Source organism: Lepidothrix coronata, unplaced genomic scaffold (genome assembly GCF_001604755.1).
Source record: "Lepidothrix coronata isolate B3197 unplaced genomic scaffold, Lepidothrix_coronata-1.0 Scaffold11, whole genome shotgun sequence".
Classification (NCBI taxonomy): domain Eukaryota; kingdom Metazoa; phylum Chordata; class Aves; order Passeriformes; family Pipridae; genus Lepidothrix; species Lepidothrix coronata.
Window position 1 is genome coordinate 6,104,608 of NW_016690191.1, and position 16,701 is coordinate 6,121,308.

The following is a 16,701-nucleotide window of genomic DNA, read 5'->3' on the forward strand; positions in this document are numbered from 1 at the left end:
ATGCCATTTGAAAGTTATTCTGATCCTTGCTATTTACTCCAACGGCTAGGACAGATGTTCCAATTGTCTCAGGGGAACTTTTTCATGTGTGTGTGTTTTATTTTGTGTGAGGTTTTAGGTTCTGAGGGCTTCATTTGTTTTTATACAAGCTTTGCGCTAAAAGCTGATCTGTTTGGTTCTCTAGGGCAGCAAGGTACAGAACAAGATAGAACTAACTCTGTTAATCACATGGTACTACTGCAGTTCAATCACGTTGCAGGATGCAGACAAGAAATGTCATAACAATCCTTGGAGTCAGTTTATCAAAGAACCATTTAATGTAACATACATTAAACATCAGATACTGAACATAAGTTCATGCTAATTTCAACTTAATTGGAATTACAATGCAAATACCAGCTCCTTTGCCTTTCTATGGGCCCTCTAACTGCAAAATGAAAGCCGCAGGTAAGTATGTTTGATTAAAAATATACACCACAATAGAAGAATGAATAAAATAAAAATGGGTCCTTCTCTACCCAGAGCTCTGTGTGGATAACTCCCTGCTGAAGATACCAAGGGCTGTAATTACCTGGCAGATAAAAAAATTTGACTCAATGGACCATCCCTCCAAATGTTTACATATAACTGGACAGAGACTCCAGGTAACTGGATTCAGGATTAGAGTAAAATGGAACATCTTCATCTGATGTGGTCACATTGCAATTTTCTTCGTTTTTTTTCTGATCTAGTGTAGAGCTAGTGCAGTGTGCATCAAGGTCAGTTCACATAATTGGAATTCAAAGAAAATATTGTAAAATGCTGTAGTGGTAGTAAAAATTGAACACCAATTCATGAGCCATTTACATAAAAGTTATTTCATAAATAAATACATATTTAACATCTCAATCTAATTACAAAAGGAATTAATTAAATATATGAAATATGGTTGGAACTTCTCTAAACTCTATATGAACAATTTGACCAGAAAATATTGCACACAACATAGCAGGTTAAAAGTAGCTGAAAAATCATAGTTCAATATGTCTAATCACAGAAAAACATCAAATTCAATTTAGCCTCTATGCAAAGAAGCCTAAAGGAAGAGACTCTAGAACTGCATCACTGAACAATGTGATCTGGATATATTCCACAAGTGAGAGTGTGCAATAAAATCAGACCTATATTAGTTAATAATAAATAATAATGGACAGGAGCTGACCTATGAGAGTTCACCTTAGAAAAATCCACATTAACATAAACCAGATCATTCTCTGTTCCTTCACCTGTACTGGTGTGTGAATACTGTGAACAGGCCCTGCAGACACAGTGAACTGCAACAGCAGCACCGACCTCCTGCTGCCCACCACAACTGAGTAGAACCTCCTGAAAGACAAAATTCAAACAATCCTATGGAATTTCCAGGCACACATTCAAAAGCTTCTGCAGTCAGGCCTTTGGCCTGTTGGTGGTGGCAATTTGTGAATTTAATACCTGAGAGTTACTGCAAATCATTGCCTTTGTGACCTGTGCTTATTTATGATCAGCTCCAAATCACTGAAAATACACTGGGTGCTGTCTGAAAGAGTAGGGATACAAAGATAAAATGAAGCGTATTTCGTAGTGTATTAATAACTGTGATCCAGTAGTTAATCTCTCATAACACAGCCACAAGTGCAGCCACTGCTTTCTAGCATACTTGCCAAAGAAGCTAAGTGTTAATAATAGGCTATTTCACTATTGCCTCTGGTTTAAACCATTGCTGCAAGGCAGAAGGAAGCTTTTAATTATTTTTTTCATGAATTATAAAATCTGCAAATTATTAAAGTGCAAATTAACAAGTTTCTATTGTGTCTAGTTTATGTATGGTTAAATCCTACTTTATTGGTTCTTAATTAAATGCATATAAGGAACCTCAGTTTGAAACACTACCACACTCTCCTAATCCCTTCATTATTTTCTCTACATAGTCCTTTTCTGATTTTCCATTTTAAATTGTTTCTTTTGCAAGCATTTTAAAACTAGCTTTTACTATTTCTACTTAAAACAAGTAAAGGGCTTTTCTCATTGCTAGCACTCTAAGATATTAATTTACCCTAATAGAGCCTCCTGCTTTGCAAGTATTGTTTCCAAATACAAGACCTAAGGTGAAAGGCATACAGATCTTGCTTTAAACCAATAAAGAAACTTGCATCAGAAGCAGAAAAGAGGTCACATGAGAAGGGGGCAATGGACTCTATCTGGACAAGGAAATGAGTTTCTAAGGTATAAAAATAATTTTCAAATCAGTGATAAACCATGTGTATGATTTAGTTCAAATTCAACAGATACCATGGGCTGAAGAAAAACAATAAAGTGAAAGGTTTAGAAATGTCATAATCATTATTTCTGAAACACCTGCATTCTTTCAGGCCAGACTGTGACGAACAGATGTTGGCCTTCCTACACTCTGCCCTGATTGCCCAGACATTCCAAGGGCATTTCCAAGCAGGGTTATACTCTGTGCCAAGGTGCACATCCTGCAGTTTCTCCTCTCACTGGTGATTTACTTGGCATGACAACACAACTTACTCACAGGGCCAGAGGCAGAGCAGCTTGATGGACACACATCATTTTCTTACTCCAGGCTTAACTTCTCTTCAGGTATTGTAGCAAAATCACTCACGCACATCACCTCCCAAACAATTAAATAACGTGTTTTTGCCAATCCGTTTGCTTTGTCAAAAATGGACTGAGGAGTGGCTGCATGAGGAGCTCCTCCAGCAGCTCTAAAAGGGGCTTAGTGTCCAGGCAGGGGAAAGGGAGCAGCAGGAAACAATAATATTTTCAACCAGCTGAGCTGCAACTGAAGGAGGATGCTCAAGGATGTTCACCTACAGCTTTGGTACCACTTCACAGACTGGCATCTAGTAGAGTGCACTTGGAGACACACACCCTATTTGCAGACCTTGTCCTAATGTGGATGCCTACTTTTATTTTCTGAAACAGCAACAGCTAAGTTTGGAAAATCTGTACGTCACAACTATTTTTTCTTGCATTTCATGGAACTGTTTGTTAAGCAGGAGAAGATAAGTTATTTCATGAATAAAATCATTCTTCCATTCCTAAATTATCTATAAACAGAATGATTTTTATAAACTCATGGATTATTCATGCATAAAAATCCTGTATTCAAATATATTACTGCCTGCAGTCTGTTTGTTTACTACATGCTGCTCTTACAGCTTCAACTATTTATGTCATACCCAATTGTAAATCACATGGTATTGTTTCTGATCCAGGGCTGGATGAATGAAATGTTATAAAGGAGAAGAAAAATGAGAGACTTTACAATGAAGATGAAGCATTTTCAGAAGACACCTTTCAGAGAAACGATACCCTTAAAGTCTTATATATGTAAATATAACTGAAGAGAAAGACTAAGGTAAGGTAAGAAATCCTCAGTTATTCAGGCAGCATAATATTACATTTTTGCAGTATTCATGTAAGTCCAACTATTTTGCTTCTTTCTACGAGGGAACACATATGTTGAAGGAAGTACAGTAATACTTAGGTCCCCAGAGCTCAAATTTAAATCCTTTACACACAACAAAAATAAAATGGAGACTGAAATGGGAAAACTGCAATCTGTTCTTGGTTTGCAGAAGCTTCTGTTCAATTCATTTACTGAACAGCGAGTCTTCTGCACTACAGCATTAATGAGAATAGATACAAAAAGCTTTCAAACTTAAACAAAGAAATGGCTGCTACTTTAGGGTATTTTCAAGCATTTCCCAGAGATTAACGTATGAGGCAGATGCTCGAATACCAGCACACAATACTTTAATTTAGTTCAGCATCTCTGCAGGCAGTGGCTTCTCTATTACGGCAAGTTCCCAGAACACAAGAGAATGCTATTGCAGGGCACTTTTAGATTAAAATCCCCAAATAAGCTGTTAGACTTTACACACATCAATCTTTTGTAAGTACAATAAGGGAGATTTAATTGGTTTTACTTTCATTGTATAACAAATGTTAATATCTATTATATAAGAAAGCTATTTTAAAAAAAAAAATATCTACAGAAAGGATTAGAAAGCAATTCCATAAGTGATAAAATAGGGGCAGAGAGTTATTATGGAGGAACATCAGCAAGTGCATAGCTAAGGTTGTTTACTCAATGCCAAATAATCATCTTTGGAAGTTGAAATAATAAACTTAAATAGTTTCAAATTAAGTCTTGCAAGAAACGGAGGAGTTATTGAAGCAGCAGAGGAAATTGGAAATAAAAAACCCCACCACCTAAAACGAACCCACATAAGAAATATTAACATGATGACAATGAATGTTTTATTTAAGCTAGTGAGGACAATTAATGCCTGGCTAGTAACTGGCTCAGAATGGAAACCAGCTTCATGGAAACTGAGGTATTGGAGCACATGGTGCCAGTTTGAACCCCAGTCAAGCCCAAAAAAAAAATCTACAAGCTGGTCTTCTGTTGATTTGCTGTGAACACTGCTTCAGATGTTGTGAATTTCTACAGTTAGAAAGGATGTCTGACAATGCTGGTGAGAACATTCAATCTTATTTACAGCTGTGCAATTGTTCAAGTCTATTCTACACAGTTTTATCCTGTTGCACTGCTAATGCTCAATACAGTCTCTGTCTGTAACAATACCCACACATCTACATATAAAAATACCTCAGTTCAAAGCCTCAAGCACTTCAGCTAAGGAAGAAGGTCTGTACCTCTGAGTGACCTGTCCTTTTCCTCAGAGGACCCAACAACACACAGGCAGATATATGCAGCTGCTGGGCTGTATTTCTGTCAGAAGAGTTTTAACCATTTGCTGGGCACAACAACTGTCAATGGAGTCAGTTAAAATTGCTAAGAATATTATCAAGTAAGAAAATATTAATTAAAGAAAAATCAACCAACTAAAAAACCAAAAACCTGTGTTAAAACCAAAATTGTATTAAAAACTGTATATATGTCGACATCTTTCTACCAGAAGGTTTCCAAGCTCTCCGTCTGGACTGCTGGTCAGGTCCACAAAGGGCATGCAGATTACAGGACCTGAAAATATGAGCTTTTACTTGAGTAAAGAAGTTTCTATAAAGTTCTGTCTCACCTAATTACAGACGTCAGGCCCAATGTGGAACAAATTAACATAGCTCTGTAACTTATTGGACAGCTGACCTTCCACTGGCCTTCCAGAGTAACAGTGTTTCAGAAGTGAAGCTTTCTGCACTCAGATATCCATAGAAATGTTAAGTTCAGAATACTTCATTTAATTGTGTCTATTTTGTATCTGAAATTCTGACAGTTTTTTTTTTTTTATTGTTCACCTCCTGAGGGGTAACATAACTCTTGCTCTCTGACTTCTGTCTCTGGCACGTTCCTCTCCCCAGCCAAATGGGTTGCCTCCTCCTTCTTGCAGAGCTTCCAAAGATGTCTGTGCACACTCTTCCTCCCTCTTTGGCAGTTCTGCTGGCTCTAATTTCCAGAACAGGAAACTCACCTCACTAATAAATCAAAGAGCTCTGGAAGAGGTGACTCATCACCTTCCTGTAAGTGGTTAAAATAAAAATGGACTGTGGTCATTTCTGTGGTCTCCACTGTTCCTTTCTTCAAGCTCTACTGCCCCCCCCCCATATGCTGTAGATTTTACCATCTCCCTAAGTTATTTTCAGCTTTAATGCAACATATTAAATCTTTTCTGCTTGCCTTTGTCATGTCATTTGATCCTGCTTTTCCCTCCTATGTACTGCATTCAGTGGTCTTCTGTGTCATTAAGGTCTCTTCCTTTATTACTACCTCACCAGGGGTCACATCATGGATGGGAACATCACTTGGAATGTCCTTCTTTTTTCTGATTACCAGATTTGGATATTTTATGCAATAAAAGGTAAATATCTCCAATATATAGTAAATTTTCTGCCAGCCTTATGGCACGACTGCATATGCTTCCAAAGGTGAGCCTACCACCTCCAAAGTGCATTTTGATCATAAGAATCCATAGCAAATAATACATTACATGTGTGTGCATATACATGCTATGACCAAACTGCCACACAGCTATGGGAAGAGAACTGCTTTTTAATCACATTATAGGTGTAGGGTTGCAGCATCAGGCCCTTGAGGGCATCCAGAAAAGGTTGCATAGCCATGGGCAAGACGTTAGGCACCTCTGTTCTACAGAAACAGCAAAATAGCTCTGCAGATAGAGTTGTGTTTACGAAAAAATAATTTCCTGATTTAAAATAGAAAGCCACTTTTTTCTTTTTCAAATACCACAAACCAGCAGATTTCACAAACCATCATGATCTTCTATTGACAATGCAGACTCCTGAGCTGCTTCACTATTTAATGGCTCCAAATTCTCTCAGAGTTAAGCTTTTCTACTACAATACCATCTGCTAGTGCAGATATGCCACACAAATTCCTCAGGAAATTAGCAGAGCTGCTTCCAGGCACAAAGCTCTGCACTGGAGGATTCCCATGCAGAGTGATCTGAACTTGAATCGAGCTGCCTAATGCACTTTCTCATGGTCAGGCTCAGAAGAGGAACATCATTAGTTCATTTCCAGAATCTAGATCCTATGTTAAAGAATAACCAAACAAAACTCCAGCATGTAAAAGAAAGTTTACAACAGCACAGCAAGGATTTTTCTGGTTGTTTGCTTTTACTGAACTGAGATCAGTATTTTGAAGTTGAAGCATTATGTGCATGAAAGCTCAGCCAGGCAGAAGAGGTGTTCTTAACAATAGAAAATGTGGACCAAATCCTTAATTCGTCTTGGCTCTGGCTTCCAGGAAAGTGAAATTCATAGTTGTCTGTTTCTAAAGAGAAAAGCCCAACTGCACATCATGGTCTTGAGAGATACAGGGGTTTCCAGGGGCCAGAGGACAACATGCAGCTTAGTCCTGGAACTCTCCTAGCTGCTGTGGGACAGGTTGGCATCCCCAAAGCTAAGGACACAGAAAAGCAGCATGAAAAGATACCTGTGCCCTTCATCATGCAGTGCCAATTCCTTTAGCCCAGGACCTTTCTCTCCTGGCCTTCAATCCTGACACTGCTGCTCCATTCAGGTTCTCTTTGCTTTGGGGAGTCAGGCAGTCCTCTAAAATTTCTTTGATTTGGGGGTTTAAAAAAATCCCTTAACATTCCTTTCCACCTTCATAGATTTGTATGGTTTATATTATTTATCTTTTCCACTTGATTAACCAGCTGAAAAAATCAATAGCAGTGTATTTTATCATAGTTTCCGAGGAGCCCTCTGTTGTGTTATGCTGCTATTTTAGGAACTAGAGCAGTTTGTGAATCTATACAAATAGTTTGGCAAGCTTCTTTTTCTCCCTTTACCCTCCCTTTTGCTTTGGACAAAACACAGAAATCTTTCTGTGGCTTTGCATGGTGAAAATTGATATAAAACAGCTTTGGTCAGTTTAATATAGTTTTTTTTTTTGTTTGTTTGTTTTTTTTTTTCTGTTAAGAAAGTTAATACCATGGAAAAAATTGGTCAGGAGGATCAAATGTTTATGTAGGACGTCATGCTGCTTTGGTGTGCCAACTCTCCAAGAGTCTATAAGGAAGCCAGCCAGACGTGCTCTGAAGCCTGCACCCTGACCCCAGTGACCTCTTAATTTTTCAAAGTTTATCTAGCCCCATCCCAGCAGTACTTGCACTGAAACCAATCCCCCTGCTCCTGGATTTTTGGCAGAAGGGAACTTCCTTCATATGGAAAAGTGTTTAATACCAATTTAATGGTCTGTCTAGCCACTGTAAACCCCCAACCCCCTCCCTGAGTCTCCCACTGGCAAGAAACTGTGAAATAATATGCTTGAAATAGCCCTAATTCTTTTCCTCAGTGTGATAGTTGTTTTTCTAATAAGCAATTTTTTGAAAAGCCATAGAGGAGAAACTAGCAGCTGCAAAGTTGAATGACATCTTTAATACATTCCTTTTTATATATATAAAAATTTATATTTTTCATTAAAAAAATTTGGTTCTTTCATTATCTACTCTCTTATACATTTGCATAGTCAGGAATGGGCCCCAGTAGAATCCAAAAGGTTTCCATTCAGCCTTGTAAGCACCAGAAAAACAAATCACATTTATGCAAATCCACTTTTATGCCAAAAAAAGTCTAAGTAACAAGTTTATCTTTGGATGTAAAAAGGCAGACCTTGGCCTGCTGCCAACAAAAAATCCTAACAACGAAGCTAATAAAAAGGAAATTGAGAGATGCCACAGTTTTCCTAAAGCAATCAGTTTGTTACTGTAAGAACAGTGTGGGTTCAAAGGAAGCTGTGACTGCCCTTTGAGATAAGGAAAGGTCTGAAACTTTACAGCAGGGTGGCTGTGCCAGGGGACAAAGCACAGTCTCAGGCATCCCCTAGTGTCAGGATGGGGAGAGTTTCAGCTGTAGAGAAAAACTGTAGGCCAGAACCAAGGGATAGAGGCAACAAGTTGGCCTGGGACAACAAGTCTTTGAAGAGCTCCAACATCCTTTAAGTCAAGATTTTACATCAGAACAACCTGTCCTGCTGCATTTCATGGGTGCAGTAACTGTTGTAACAGTGATTTGGTTTGGTTTCTATGTTTAAAAAAATAATCCATCCCCCAACTGTACACTCTTTCAGAGGTGAAAAGCCTGTGAACATCATCAGTTTCCTGCACCTTAAGGAGAAATGTCAGAAAAGTCCATCTGAGGAAACATGAAGAACTTTATGCCTGCAGTCTTCACAAACTCCCATTTGGACTTAAACTACTTAATTTCCCAGGAAAAGGGAGACACATTTAGATAGGAACAATGAACAAAACCCCATAAGTTTAATGGCAACAAGCTGCACTGTGTTGTGTCGAAATGCCACAGGGCAACATTTTGGCTATGGCTGTGAAGGATTTGATGGCTTACACTGCTGTAAAGGGTCATCTCCCTCATCTCTTTGGAGCAACACGACACACAGGAAACAATGGAAGGAAGAACGAAAACTTTCATGTGGATTCTGTTTATAACATTCTGTAGGTTAGCATTTTCTTGAGTGAGTAAAATATCTAACTGAAAAATTAATCTAGAGTGACTGCCGGTTTCTTCTCTCTCTAGTAATACAAATATGTTTTAATAACTTCAAAAGCCAGAGAATTTGGCACTGCCAGTCAAATCAGAGCAAGGGAGGTACTAAACAGGATCTCACACAAAAGCTTACAATTCACACCACCTCCTATACTGCCACTCCACTAACATCCACAGCATCATCTGCAGCTGAAAAAATCCCATCATATTGACAAGACCAAATGGTTGCACTCCAAAATATTATGATGATATGTCACTTTTTCAGCTCTTAAGTAGTGGTCAAGAGGGAGAAGTGCTGTATTAGCCTGTTCCACAGCAGCCCAAGGTCTGATGCACAGCCCAGTTCCAGATTGAGGCCAGTGATAAAAATAAATGTTATTTTCTTTCATATGGCTCCGAGAGATGAACATTTTCAAAAGCAGAGAAATGAGAGAGATGGGAAAGGGAGGAGAGCATGAAGAAACAAAATTCAGATGGGGCTTTCCTGGGCTTTTTGATGTCTCCAAGGCACATGTTCTGCACAGACCTGCCAGTCTTCACTATAAGATCCACTGCTCTGTCTCATGGTTTAGAACTTTCAAGCAGTGCCAACACCTACCTTTCAGGAAGGAATTCAGACTTTATTTCTTTGGCAACAAACAATATGCTCATCCCTAATCCCCTTTCTAAATACCATGTGGTGGCACAGCCTTGGAATTATGTCAGTCTCAACACACCATATGTGCTGTTAAACACAGCACAGCTCACACACTCCGTAACCACAAGGAACCTAAAGAGATGAGCAAGGGACCTTTTCCTGAAAAATGGCTTCAAACAGTCAAAGAAGATAAAAGTTTCTTCAGAGAAATATAGGTTATGATACATCATGATGGAAGTTTGGATATCCAAGATTATGAAAACACCCAATCAACTCTAGTTGTGCAACCGTGTTTTTTGCAATTTCTCTACATCCATCACATTGGGTAACTAATGAAATAGGAGGAAGGGGGTGAAACTTTGTGCTTAAGTGTGGTTTGGAGAAAATGCACAGTTAGGTATCATATGTTTGTTCAATACTTCTGAGCTGTGGTTATGATGCTATGCAATCATAACTACAGTGCTTGCTTCTTTGGGGTCCTGCAATAGTTCAGCTGTACAGTTTCCCCCACTCCCATCCTTTCACTCTTAAGTGCTTTTTTCTTACCCACAGAGATCAAAGAGATGTTTTTGTGGTTTGCTGTTCCATCCACATTCCCGCTCCCTCCTCTCTTCCTTCCTTCCTCTGCCCTCACTGCAGCACATCACCCAGCAGCCTCAGGCATTAATCACTCACACATACACACATCAGCCACGTTCAGATGAACTCACGGAGCTGGATGCTGCTCTGGACATTACCTTGTGCTTCAACAGCTCCCTGGCTCCCATTTTCAGTGCACTGAATTCACTACTAAGTCTCACAATTTCTCTCTGGGTGTTTGTCTGATTTTAAGGTCTGATTTTGATTCTGAGTCAAATGAAGTAACTTTGAGTATTTGAAACAGCAGATGAGAGTCTAGAAGGCTAAATGATAATTTAGGGAAAGATCTCCATATTGCTGTTCTCCTAGACTCTGCTGCCACCTCATTCCCACAGTGCCTTGATAAGGCTAAAGTTACCCATTTGACTGGGACAGGACAACAGTTTGGTTTTCCAAACCAAAGAATCTGGGTCGGATGAGGAATAAGAGGCCAGCCAGGCAAAAAGTAACTTATAGTCAAAGCAAAACCTGCACTGATATTTTTCTGCCTTTTCAGGCAGGTTGAATGATTTCTTCAAAGGCATCATTAAATATTACTTGTGAACTATTCCATAAATAATGCTTGTACATGGTGCATTGCAGCATTTAATATTCACATTCCCAGCTATTCTGTCTGGACTCTCAGATACATGGTATCTTATGGGCTTCCCCAGAGGATAAGCAGAACCTTCATCTCCACTGTGATTATTCACAACTATATATTTCAAATTCACTGTCACAAATACATCTGTTACATAACACTGTTGAAACTGTTGTTAAGGTAAACAGCCCTGACAAGACCTTCCCTGGCATTTATTTATGCAAAATAAATTTTGAGAAAGGAAACAAAGGAACAGTGTTAAACAGAGTTAACAGTTAAAAATACATATTGTAAATCTCAGATTAATTTTTTTCATCTTTGCAATAAAGTATCAAAAACTACAATATGTACGAAGGACAAATAACTCAAAATATTATGAATAAATCTGCAACTGAGTGTGTATAAACATCACCTCTCAATCCGTGTAAAGAATACATGAGGCACATTGAGAATGCACAGTGACTTCCATAGGAAATCCCCCAACTCCTGCTCCAGGATTTTTCATTCTACAGCACATGTGGATGGCATTGTCCTGCTCTTCAGCTTGCTTGAAATTGTTTACAGTGTGTTATTACTTCACTGTTAATAAAGGGCACTGTACAAGAACCCTGCCAAACAGTATTTTTGGTGTGGCAGAACAGGCCTTAATTCCAAACACATACGTTAAAGAAAAAAAAAATTACTTTCAAGGGACAGGTTTATTTTCCCAAAGGAACATCTGTTCCTAACACATCTCATGAAAATACATACAATAAACCATAAGTTCAAAACAGAACTTGTATTCAAACACTGCCCAATAAAAGTTTAGGTTCCCTGGAAAACCTCTCTTTAATCCCCAGCAACCCGTAGGCTTGAAGAGAACCATTTCCTCTGTATACAGTGCAGCTCTTCAGAACTGCAGCCATTTGGCAGTGAGTTTGCAAAGCCACAAAGGGATGGGAATTAGCCATGTCAGCATCTTCCCTGGCTACAGAATGTAGCTCAATCCTTCACCCTGCCAAAAATCAGTTGTAAAAGCCAGCATGACAGCCTGGAGGAAGGTAATCCTCACCAGCTGTTTCCAGCCGAAGCCAACCACATCAGCAGCACACAGCAAGCACCAATATGCATCAAATAAGAAGCTACCTGAGAAGTGGTAAAGATGAAGTCTGATTCCAGGATCAATAAAGTGCCTGCAGGATGCTGACAATGTTTAGCTCGCTTCAGCTGGCTGATTCAACAGAGATTGCTGCAGTGTGCTGGCCACACATGGCAGCAGGCTATTAAGGACTACAGTACTGGTAATGGAGAATTCTCATCAATTCAGCACCTTTGGACAGTGCAGAGAAAGCCTAACTGTTCTTACACAGAACTATTAAGTGGAGTAGCAGAGCCAAAATTTCAAACCTTGAATAATAAACAGATTTTATTAATAGGTAGGCAAAAAGGTGAGGTTTTCCCCTTCTCCTCAGTGCGTCTCAGCTACTGCCAACCCACACATACTGTAAGGCATGTGCAGCCTGGAGAGAAGCACTGACTGAGGCACAACAGTTCACCAATAATTCACACCATGTTCAGTTAAACTTGGCAAGGCTGAGACCAAACAACCTGTCTTGTCTTTCCAGTCCTTTTTCCGATAGTAACTTTAAAGATGTCAGATCTGTTCTGACTTGTTTATCTTAACTTCCCCCTTCACACATACTGAAACAACAAAAGAGTTCTCTAACATATGTGTAGAAATGATGAAGGCTTACAGCTGTCATCTAAGTATTTTTATTGAAATGATAATTAACTGTTTCTAAGAGCTTGGCTTTACTACAAAGATAGTAAGTCAGAATAAGAGTATTAAGTTTCCTCTGTTATCAATCAGTAATTTCTGTTCTAATGCTGCAAAGTGTGCCTTTGAGGCACCCTCTCCTCTTACTGCTGTTTTGCTCAAGGGAAAAAGCAATCACTTTTTCTTATGTTATACACCATTACACCACATAGTTTAAGCTGCATCCTTCTGCTGTACTAAATGCACCATTCTGCTCATCTACAGAGTGAACTAAATTTAATTGCACTAATAATTGTTGTGGTTTAGTATGTTGCCAAAATTTACCTCCTAGCTTGTTAGACCTACAATTTAATTAGCAGCAGTGAATACAATCTTAAATGAGTGATATTATCTAAACAACTATTTAAGGGGGTTTGCTGTTGTTGTTTCTGCACCACCTAAACAAACTGAACTACTTTCACTGCACTTGGGAGTACTGAACCTGTAGCCCAGACAGTTGTGGTATAAGCAGATTTCTTTGGATCCACTGACATCCATTTAGAGGGACAGCTACAACAATATAGCAATTTCAAAAAGTGCCAGCATTCCTGAAAGTTTAGTTTTATCTCATTTGTAGTAAATCCACAGAGGCCCTTATACCTCAGATAAGGTTCTGGGCTGAACCTGTATTTCCAAAACTCACACTCACCTTGAGCTTTTTGTTTCTGTAACACAAGACAGAAGTCCCTGTCAGGTTCTTCCCTCTCTGACATAAGCAACTCCAAATCTCCTTAATTCGTCTGAATGTAAACTAAATCCTCTTTATCTCAGACATTAAGATGATAATGCATGCTTGTCCTTCTCCTGTAATCAACACAACCTTAAGCTTGAGCAAACTCCAATTTTAGCTAGCTGGTATTCACTATTAATTCCCCTACATTTATTTTAACTATATTAGCCATATTCCATGAATGTCACCCATAAATGGTGGGTATTTTGTTCTTGTTCATGGGGTAGGTTATTTCTGATTCTTTTTTTGGTGTTTTTTTTGTTTCTTTCTTTCTTTGTGCCATTGGTTGTTTTTGAGTGGGGGCTTTTGGAAAGGGGTATCTGTGTTGCAGCTTACAGGTCTATGAATTACTTATATCATCTTTCAGCTTAAAAGTTATCTGTTCAAAATATTTACTAATCATCCTTATGGCACTACATCATGCTTATGAATGTTTTCAGTTTTGCAGAGTGAATGATCTGTGGAATCAATAAAGCAATCCACTATGAAGCTTAATTAACTCTCTCTCATAACTGCACTTATCACAACATCCATGTTTCAGAAAAATAAAACTAAACAAATCGGCCTCAAACACTCACACCAAAACATACAGGAATTGAGAATTACAGTAAAGTACAGAAAGAGTATTCTGGATATGGAAAAAAAATTAGATTACTAATTGTTTGTTACACTTAAAAAGGAAGTATACTGGAAAATACATATCCACACCTGTAGGTGACATATGCCTGAACCAGAGAGGTAATGTCTCTCCTGTAAGTGTGCTCATTTGATTCCTGCAGTGATAATTCAGTTTGTTTCTCAAAGTGAGACTTCAGAGGAAACAAAAGGAAGCAAGACAAATGTTCTTTGCCAGCAGAACAGTGGTGATTTCTCACTCTGCCAACACCACATTAGCTAATATTACTCCAAGTGGCTTTTCAGTTCTTCATTGGCATTACTGTATGTCTGACAATAGAAAAAGAACAGAAAATAAAGCCTGAAGCTGATACACAAGCCAAGAAGTCATCTTATTCAGGCCAAAAGCATGAATGCTCACCAAATTAACATCTTGCTCTGCTTCAGCTGCAAATGGCATGCCATTTCTGGGGGCATTTTAAAGAATATATGCAACTTGCACAGTGGCTGCTGAAGAGCACAGCTCCTGTGCTTTTTGCATCATATCCCACTATAATATGTGCAACAAAGCTGTCTGGATTGCTAAATAAAATAATGACAAAGAGATTAAACATCTGGAAGACTGCAAGCCTGGCAGAGGGTTGACATATTTTACATTTCAAGATAATGACCTGTACTTTTATGCGCTTTCTTATGGCCATGATCTAATTGCTGAAGACAGAAATGCACCATCACCCACCATGGCTCATCAGCTGTGCTTACAGGAGGATTACTCAAGGACAATTCCTTCAGATCAAGATCATGATTTATTGATTGATTACAAGAGAAAATAGTCTCCCTATTTTTACATTTGAATTCAACAATTTGTTATTTCTTAGTAGTGAAGATTTAAGACTAATATTAAACATCAGATTTTAATGATAAAATCACAGATTTCAAAATCTCAAAAGTTTCTATCTAGAAAGTTGGACAATCAAATACTATTAAATATTTCTGAAATCTTGTTTCAGTTTTGCGATCATATTGATAAATAATCACATCTAATTGATACCTCACAGTATAAACTGTTCATTAGTAAAATAAGACTCAAATCAAAACAGATCAGAAGCATTCTCCTTATAAAATTAAAACAACACATCAGACTATACACTTCTACTGGTTATGAAAAAATTGGCAACTGAGTTACAAAAAAAAACCTGAAATTCAATGAGTCTGAATAATTTACATCTTAGATTCTAGGGATTTATTTGAGCTGGAACTTGCATAAAAAACTGAAGGAATGCAAAACCACTTGGTTACCAACTGCAGGGTGAGTTTCAAACAGATCTCTGAAAAATAACATTACTAGAGTGAATCATTGCCTCAAGCATACCACTGAAGACAGAGCAAAAGGTAACCCACAGATCAGTAAATCTCACTTTAATGCCAATTCCATGCTCTATATCCAACTCCTACATTGTTTTTGAGAAGGTAGGCAGGTTTATGTGTACTTGCACTCACTGTACAGTATCTCACAAGCTTATCCCAAGACATGTACTCCAAGTAGATCAGTCTCATTACCCAAAAAAACATACAATTATGGTTACTGAGCCTATCTACCATAAAAGCTCATCTCAGCCAAAATGCATTAAAAGGAACTACAAATTCAAACCCAGATATGTACCCAAATTTAATCTTGCTTTTCTTCCTAGTGTGCTTAAAAACTGCATTTTGAATGTCCTTGGAATCCAGATGTGCACACAAGTATAGGAAATCCAAATCTTGCATTTTTTGCAGAGTCTTAAGTTCTTTTACCAATATACAAAATTATACAAAAGTTTTTCACTGTGCTGCACCACACTGTGCATCATCAACTCCTGAAATGTTTAGGAAAATATTCCATATAAAATTCAAGTTAAGCAGCTACAACTCTCATTTAATTAAAGGAATTTCTTCTATTGCAAAAACTAAGGTCTGTACTGTTTAAGTAGATTTTCCATATGTCCATTAGAATAGCTCTCACTGTTTTAAGAGTGCCATTTACCTCACGAGGTTAAAAAAAAATCTACCAGCATCCTATTTAACTAACAAGTTCTCATTATTTGTGCCTTGTCTAAACTGAAAGCAAAGTCAATATTGTGAGATTTAGGTACTGCTCACTCCACTTTGCTGATTTTGCGGAGACCATTTTTATATTCATTCCTACATCCCATTGTAATGGTACAGAGCTCAGATGTGCACAGGTAGGGTGCAATACCAATATCCTCAGCATTAATATGGTGACAAAATTGGTATTCAAGTGTTTTCCAATAAAGGCAGAACAAAGAGATGATTCTGTCTCTATGCTGCTTAATTAGAATTGGCTCTCCCAAGGGAAAGTAAAATCTCTGACATTTCACCTGAAGGCAAATTCCAGGATCCTGTACAGAAAAGCTCATCAGGGGAAATGAGGCACATCCTGTTTACTTTTCAGCTCACTTAGCTCATTAACAGCTACACACACAGACACCTCACCAAATGTGGGGTATTTTATGCATTTTTGCAATATAGGTTTGTAGCCATGCCAGTTAACTTTGGGGTGGTTTGTTCATTTGGTTGTTATCTGGTGGCGGAGTGTTGTTTGGTTTATTTTCTCTTTGCTTTAGTTGGTTAGTTGGTTTGGGGTTTCTGTTTTGGTTTTGTTGGTT